The following is a 9,123-nucleotide window of genomic DNA, read 5'->3' as shown; positions in this document are numbered from 1 at the left end:
ACGAGACTCCCCAGCTGGTTCCACACTGTCAGCACAGAGCTTGAACTCAGGAACCGTGAGATCATGACCTGAGCTGAAATCAAACGTCGGACACTTAAGTGACTGAGCCACGCAGGCACCCCAGGAAGCTTTCATTTAATTTGAAATCGTGTTTACAGGAAGGGCAAGTGCAGGGGCCCCGAGGTGGGGGGCGGCTGACACAGACCAGGCAGAGCAGGAGTCCACCGGGGCTGAGGAGCCGTGGCAAGAGGAAGAAGGATGAGAGGTGACGTCTAAGAGCCATTGGGTTCGTCAAGGCCCTTGTCAATCACGACAAGGACTTTGGGTTTTTTTCCCCAGCCCAACGGGAAGCCACTGAGGCCAGGGAGCTGGTAGTGACAGCGTTTGAATGGCCTTTGGGAAAGGTCCCTGTGCCTCGTCAAGTTAGATGGCTGGGGGGGAAGCAAGAAGGGACGCAGACCACCCAGTTAGGTGGCCATAGCAATGGTCCAAATGTCATGTAACTGGTTTCAAACACCAAGGCTGGTCTCCCTGCATCTTTATAGTGGACTAAGTCCTTGGTGACAGGGTTCGGGATGCGGTACTCCAAAATACGGCACCCTGGCGCATTGAATAAGCTGAAGGAATCTGAGTGACCCTCTGCCCCTCCCTTCTCCCCTGAGGCAGGTCCCAAGACCCTCCAGGGAAAGGTGCCCTCCCAGTTCAGCGGGCAAGAGCAGAGGCGGGGACACGGAGGGGAATCCGAACGAAGAGGCCTTTCTAGGTTTCCCCTTAGCTCGTGCCCTGCTGTCCTATCCCGTTTCTCCGTGATGCTTCACTCTTCCTCAGGCTGAGTATAAAAGCACACCAAAAAAAAAAAAAAAAAAACCTAGAAGACAAATCCCACCGGCTTAACTGCGTCTTGGGCTTCCTTTCCTTCCGAAGGCTCCTGTGTCCCGTTAAAATTTAACTTGCATACACGTGACCGCTTTCTTTCCTCTCGTTAATCTGCCTTTTGTCACAGAGCCCCAGCCCAGAGCCTAGATGCGGGTAGAAGAAAAAAGATCCCTCTTCCTTCCTTATGTTGGCAGTTTGGCAAATGGACGTTTCATCAGCTCCAACCCACCCCACATCCCCTAGCCGCGCGGGCCCGCAATACAAATCAGCTAACAGCACGGAAACAGCAGCCCCCGGCGCGTGGAGCCTGGATCTCGTTGCCGCGGTTCCGGGAGTCCCTGAAAAGGGCCCGAAGCATCAGCTGTTACAACTGAATGCGGAAGGGCTCTTTGGGACTTGGCCCACATCACTCTCCTTTTGTCCCTGTTACTTTTTTTAGATAAAAAAACTTGGATACAATTGCGGCTCTGTGTCTTTCCCCAGCACTTCCCCGGCTGAGAGGCCCCTTTCACGCGCTATTACCATTTCTAAACACCAGCCAGGAAGCCGCAGCTGGCAGCTGCCTTCGCCGCCGCCGGGGGGCCCAGCTTCATCTCTCAGGTCAGATCGCTTTCTTTATGACTTCCCAGTAGATGCAAAAGAGTTTACAAAAATACTTTCCTACCTCGCCGGGGTATTTATTGTATGTACCTACATTATAGCAGGCGTTCGTCTTGCTTTCAGCACAGCGCACAAATCAAAAGGAGAGGGGAGGACAGCTTCGTGCAATCCCCTTGGCGTGATTCTTGAAAATGAGGTTTGCAGAGATGTTGCTGTACGTTATCGGAAACGCTGTGCGGTAGTGATTGCACAGGGCTGCGTTGCCGGGTGCTGGGGGCAATGGGACGATCAGGAGCCAACCCAGGGCTCGGGGATCCACAGCGTGATGTAGCTGGCTATCATTTTCCAGTTGCAGAGCCAGGAGCGAGGCATGGACTGACTGACCGACCCGGCAGGGCTGCAGGGTACCCGGAAGAATCAGGGAGGGCTTCGCGGAGGCTGTGACCCTTAGGGTAAATCTGGAGATGAAGTTAGCCAGGCAGAGGAAGAGGGAAGGGGATCCCATCACCATATTTGCTAGATTCCTGGCCCTTTATATACAGCATCTCCTTTCATCTTCACGACTACCCTGCCGGCATTTTAGAGATGAGGAAACTGAGGCAGAGAGAGATTAAGTGACTTGCGCAGGAGGCACACAGCGACAAAACCAGGTAGGGTGCTGTTTGGGGGCTTTTTTCTTGCATATCCGTTCGCTTCCAGAAACATCCTGACTTCCTGTTAATTCCGCCCAAGGTACCACTGTTTTTTAGTTGTGGTTTGTTTTTTCAATGACCAGAGTGTGTGATTTATAGACTCCACCTTGCTCCAGTGCTGTGCATCCCTCCCTCTGATGGAGAGATCAGCCGGGGGCACCAGCCACCCATGCTGGGGCTCCTGACACGGGACCCTTCCCAAACCTTGTGGCGTCCATGCGGCTTATCCGGCTTTCTGGAAAGCAAGTGATTTTTAAAATACTTAAATTTTAAAACGGAAAAGCATATAGCTTTTAGGGGCACCTGGGTGGCTTAATAGGGTAAGTGTCTGACTTCGGCTCAGGTCATGATCTCAGGGTTCGTGAGTTCCAGCCCTGCATCAGGCTCTGGGCTGACAGCTCGGAGCCTGGAGCCTGCTTCGGATTCTGTGTCTCCCTCTCTCTCTGCCCCTTCCCCGCTCGTGCACACGCATTCTCTTTCTCTCTCAAAAATAAATAAACATTTAAAAAAAAAACACAGAAAAACATGGAGCTTTTAAAGGGACATTTATATGTTTATATATATATTTTTTAATTTGAAGACTATAAGTGTATAAATGCAGCTTCAAACATCATTTCCTCTAAAATATAGTGGCGTTAATATCTTCATTCTCTGTGTGACATAGGGAAACTATATAACAAAGATAACAGTCAATTATGACAAAGTAACCAAGCTGTTTTCTGTCCTTTGTTAAATTATTGCAAGCATCCTGCAGGACAATTTTTTTTAAAAAAGAATTAAATTTGTTGGACATATTCTTGCTTTCTTTTAAAATATCAACAAGGCAGGGGCGCCTGGGTGGCGCAGTCGGTGAAGCGTCCGACTTCAGCCAGGTCACGATCTCGCGGTCCGTGAGTTCGAGCCCCGCATCGGGCTCTGGGCTGATGGCTTGGAGCCTGGAGCCTGTTTCCGATTCTGTGTCTCCCTCTCTCTCTGCCCCTCCCCCGTTCATGCTCTGTCTCTCTGTCCCAAAAATAAATAAAAAAAAAAAAAGTTGAAAAAAAAATTAAAAAAATAAAATAAAATATCAACAAGGTACAAATAGGAGTCATTAATCTTTTTCAAATGATGACACATTTTTTTTAAGATTTTTAAAATTTATTTTTTATTTACTTTTATTTATTCATTTTTTAAAAATTTACATCCAAGTTAGTTAGCATATGGTGCAACAATGATTTCAGGAGTAGATTCCTTATAGTGCCCCTTACCCAGTTAGCCCATCGCCCCTCCCACACCCCCTCCAGTAACCCTCAGTTCTCCATATTTAAGAGTCTCTTCTGTTTTGTCCCCCTCCCTGTTTTTGTTATTTTTGCTTCCCTTCCCTTATGTTCATCTGTTTTGTCTCTTAAAGTCCTCATATGAGTGAAGTCATATGATCTTTGTGATGACACGTATTTTTTACAAAATCTAAAACGGCCATGGGAAAGTTACAGATCTAATTAATAAAGAAAATATTGCCCATTCAAACACTTCACTATTTTTAGACGGTGTTCACTTTCAAAAAGTGTAACATCGAGAGAGCTCCCCAGCTGCTGCTTTGAAATCATCAAAATGGCATCCTAATTTGCTAAATTCACCGTTGTGGATGGAAACAAGACGTTTCCAAGTTTGCCCGGTGGGGTCCTCCGGCCGGGTCCGCCTAGTGCACCGAGAGCGGTAAGGACGGAGCTGCAAACCATTTTCCGTTTTCTGTCCCCAACCACAGCATAGCAGAACTTGTCCACGCAAGCCCTGCTCCACTTGGCTCTGGCCCATGGCAGGGGACCCAAGCGCGCGTCTGTCGGGCCAGCTGAAGGGGGTGGTCACCCACATCTGACCGGAGAGAACCCCCAGGTTTCAGTGGCTTGTGTGTTGGCATCTGAGTCCACCGGGGGGTCTTGCCTGTCGTGTCGTCTCTCACACCGAGGACTTCCATCTCTACAGCTCTGTTTTCATGCAACAGATGCATTCCCCCCTCCCCCCAGCTTTGTGACATCTCACAAGTTGCTGAGCAGAAAGTTTCCAGGCATGTTAGTGGATTTCAATATCATTTCAAAACGAGCCGGTGGCTAAAGGGCCTGGGGGTTTCTTTCCAGGACGATGAGGATGTTCACAAATTGACGGTGGTGATGGTTCACGACTGCGAATATGCTAAGCACCATCGAATTATGCACTTGACACGGGCGAACTGTGTGGTCTGTGACTGAGATCTCAGTAAATAAAGCTGTTGGAAAAAAATCAAATGAACTGAGGAAGGGAATGAGACATAGGACCTCTCTTGGATATTTATCTCAGCGAGTCATTGTGAACCTTTAGTATATTCCCGCGTGTAATGGAGAAATAATGGCAGTCTTCCTCAAAGGGGCCTTGCGGGAGGCTCCCCTGCCACTTTGCACTGACACAGAGAGAGAGAGAGAGGCCTCTGTCCAGGCAGTTGGCTGGGCCCCAGCCTTTGCATTCGTGCGTAGAAGGCCCCTCGCGCTTTCACAAAACAAACAGGGCTAAAGTTTCCACCCACCGTCATCGCTCCTTGAGTTTCTTCCCCGCTTGTCAGGCCACAGACCTGAGCTGCACTGTGTCAGTGACATCAAGCCCCTAGAACACAGAAAATCTTAGAGCAGTGCCATTCGCGTGCCCCGTTAGATCTGCACTCAGAGAAGAAACTGCAGATGAATTCAGCGCGCCACTCCCGCCGCCTCGCAGTGAGGCCCTGGGCTCAGCGGCCGCAGCCAGACCTGGGAGCGTGTACCAAACCGCTTAGACCCGTTGGATCGGAATGTACGTTGTCGCCAAAGCCCTCGGTGACTCCTCACAATGCGTGTTACAGTCTGCGCACGCTCTCCTGACCACAGCAAGTGGGCCTGGGGACTCCGCCTTCCGGCTTCTGCTTGGGGATGAGATGCCCGAGTTTCTAGCTAACACGGGTCTCTCAACTCTCGTCTTGGCCACGAACCACCTCCAACGTCCACACTGCTACATGCAGGGGACAACTCTCAGCCCCACTCGACACGCTCGCTTCCTTCTCGGGCACGCTTGTCACGTGGCTGGCAGTGGGTTGCGGCCACTCTGTCTCAATGTTGTTTGTTGGTTCCTCGCGACTTTCCTAACCTCTTAACTTTGGAGTGTCCAGAGTTTCCTAATCGGACGCCTTCTGTATCTACATTCATTCCGTACCGTCTATGTGCGAATGACTCCCCCTCTTTATGGTTCAGCTTGTGTCTCTCCTCTGAATTCCAGGCCCCCAAATCTAACAACCTCCTTGAGAACCCTACTTGGATGTCTAAAGCGTCTCAGACTTTGTCTATCTTTCTTTAAGTTTATGTATTTATTTTTGAGAGATACAGAGGCCATGAGATCACGACCTGAGCTGAAACCGAGAGTCGGACGCTCAACCAACCGACTGAGCCACGCGGGCGCCCCTAAACTCAAGCTTCTGACCTTCTCTCCAACACGACTTCTCCACTTAATAGCAACTCCACACTTGCATAACTTAAGCTAGAAACCAGGCAGGGATGACCGACTCCTTTCTTTCTCTCGTATTAAGCTTCCAATCAATCAGCAAATCCTATTGGCTCTATTCCAAAGGATAAGAAGGCCAACTTAAAAACAGGCAGAAGATTTGGGGCGCCTGGGTGGTTGAGCATCCAACTCTTGATTTGGGCTCAGGTCATGATCCCAGGGTTGTGGGATCGAGCCCCACGTCAGGTTCACCCTGACAGTGTGGAGCCTGCTTGGGATTCTCTCCCCACCCCCCGCCCCCACCCAGCCCCTGTTCTTCTCCCACTTGTGCATGTGCATGTTCTCTCTCTCCCTCTCCCTCTCTCTTTCTCAAATAAATAAACCTAAAAAAATAAATTCTCTCTCTCCCTCCTCCCCTCTCATTCACTCACACTCTCTCTAAACATAAATAAATAAATAAACAAACAAATTTTTTAAATGGGCAAAACCGGGGCTCTTGGGTGGCTCAATTGTTTGAGCGTCCGACTCAGGCTCAGGTCATGATCTCACAGCTCGTGAGTTCGAGCCCCATGTCAGGCTCTGTGCTGACAGCTCGGAGCCTGGAGCCCGCTTCGGATTCTGTGCCTCCCTCTCTCTCTCTGCCCCAACCCACTCTCATTCTGTCTCTGTCTCTCTCAAAAATAAATAAACACTTAAAAAAATTTTTTTTACAAAAAATAAATAAATAAAATAAATAAGTAAATAAAAATAAAAATGGGCAAAAGATTTAAATAGACATTCCAGCAAAGAAGATCAAAGGAGATACAGTCATGTCCAATAAGCACATGAAAGGATGTTTAACATCATTAGTCATGGGAAAATGCCAATTAAGACGGCCATGAGACACCACTTTGTGCCCGCTATGGTGGCTCTAATCAAAAAACTGGAAAATAACGAGGCCTGGCGAGGATGTAGAGAGATCGGAAATCTGTGCTTTGATGGTGGGGATGTAAAATGGTGCCGCCACTTTGGAAAACAGTTTGGCAGTTTCTCAAGAAGTTAAATGCAATTTTCCTATACAACCCAGTAATTTCACACCTTGGTACCTACGCAAGAGATATGAAAACGTAAGCCCCCACGAAGACTTGTATGGGAGAGTTCACAGCCGCATCATTCACGATAGGCAAAAAGTGTAACAACCCAGCTGTTCATCAACCGGTGAATGAACAGACAAACGATGGTCTGTCCATTAAAAACATACATTTACTAAGCGCAAGAAGCCAGTCATAAAAGACCGCACTTTCTGTGACTTCAGTGACATGAAATGCCCAGAATAGGCAAATCCGTAAGGACAGAGGTAGATGCGTAGTGGCCGAGGGCTGGGGATTGGCCTGGGGAGTGACTGCTAATGGGGGTCTTTAAAATATTTTAAAGTTGGTTTGTGGTGATGGCTGCACAACTCTGGAAAACTCTGCACAGACGCTCTAAAAATCATTGAATTGTGTACTTAAGATGAGTGAATTTTGCTGTATGTAAATTACACCTCAGTGAAGCTGTTAGAAACATCTAGAATCTGACTGTATTATGTTCTCTGCCACCGTAGATAATAGATAATTGTCCGGTTGCCTTCTTTGTACGTTGTTTTCCATTTTAGTGTTCAATAGCACTGTCATCAGAAATAAAAAAAGAAAAGGAGATAAAAAGTTCTGTATGTTCATCATTTTAGTTCCCAGAAGACCCTGCAAATCTTAGGTAAGGAACATAGTTGAAAGAGTTGTGGGGCGCCTGGGTGGCTCAGTGGGTTGAGCGCCCAACTCTTGATTTCGGCTCAGGTCGTGATCCCAGGTCGTGATCAACTCCGCGTCATGCTCTGTGCACAGCATGGAGCCCACTTACGATTCTCTCTCTCTGCCTCTGCCCCTCTCGCTCTGCCCCTCTCCCCTGCTCACATGCGCTCTCTCTCTCTCTCTCTCTCTAAAATAAAAAAAAGAAAAAAGAAAAAGAAAAAGTCGTTTGGTGATTTTGTTGCTGTTGATTTTTTGTATTACAGAATATGCTTGGCTAGATATATGTCAGTAATTCTGAAAGTGCCTCTTTGAAAATAATCATCCCCAAATCACATTATATGAACACTATTTGCCACTTACAAGGTTTTTTTCACTCGTTTCTAGTATATTCACAAAATTGTACCACCATCACCATCATCTAATTCCAGAACATTTCCATCACCGCCCCCGAAAAACACCTTAAACCCATTAGCAATCACTTCCCATTCTGCCCTCTGCCGAGGCCCTGGGAACCACTAATCTACTTTCTGTCTCTATGGATTTGCCTACCCTGGACATTTCCTATCAGTGGAATCATGTAATATGTGACTTTGTGTCTGACTTGTTTCACATGTGTATTTTGGGGGGTTTTTTGTTTTGTTTTGTTTTTTAACTCAAGAAGCAAACCATATTTTACTAACCAAAGGAACTGAACTGGCCTTTATTTAAAGTGCAGCTGTAACTGAATTTACATAAATAAATTAACATTTACATCTGTCATGATTGCACTTCTCCACATTTTTATGTCAGTAATTTTTGGTAATCACATGTTAAAACTTGACATTTTGAGGGTGCCTGGGTGGCTCAGTCGGTTGGGTGACCCACTTCGGCTCAGGTCATAATCTCGCGGTTTGTGAGTTCGAGCCCCGCGTCGGGCTCTGTGCTGACGGCTTGGAGCCTGGAGCCTGCTTCGGATTCTGTGTCTCCCCCTCTCTCTCTGCCCCTCCCCAACTCATGCTTTGTCTCTGTCTCAGAAATAAACATTTAAAAAAAACTTGACATTTTGAAAGACAAAAAAAAAAAAACCCCACTTATCTACAAGATAAAGGTCACAAGATTTTTTTTTTTCTTTAAGAAAAGGGAAATGATATTTTCCCCTACTTACTGTCATTGGCCACGTTGAGTTCAGTCTGATTTCATCACTACAACCATTGTCTTTAGTAAAGACTTGTAGCCATTGTTTAGTAAGGAGCAAAGTTAGGAATTCCTCGCCACATGTTGGATCAGTTTTTTCTCCCCTGCATGCCTTCTTCCAAACACACATACCGTGCGGTATAAAATTACTGTGCATTTGCAATCTATGACTTCCCAAAAAAAAGAATTATGTGGCTTGCTATAAGGCAGTCTGTTCCTCACACAATTCCATTGTATCTCTAGACTGAGAGATTTCACACTTAGCTCCTCCCGTGAATTCTCTCCAACCTATCTCTCCTCTATTTTCTCACTGCTTCATGTTATTTAGGGGCATGTTGTTGTTTTTTTTCCCCTCCTCTAACTGCCCATTAAATTCCTGTGCCCATCTTAGTGATGTTTGTATCCCTCAAAGCCCCAAGATTAACTCCGGGTGTGGTAGATGGCTTAATTCAATGTTGTAAAATAGGTTTTTACTTAGAGTGGAATTCCAATCATTCATATGTATTTCTGTTCTACATATGCCACCCCACACTTTGGAA

Source organism: Herpailurus yagouaroundi, unplaced genomic scaffold, assembly GCF_014898765.1.
Source record: "Herpailurus yagouaroundi ecotype Mexico unplaced genomic scaffold, PumYag 67525, whole genome shotgun sequence".
Lineage (NCBI taxonomy): Eukaryota > Metazoa > Chordata > Mammalia > Carnivora > Felidae > Herpailurus > Herpailurus yagouaroundi.
This window is presented reverse-complemented; position numbering follows the sequence as displayed.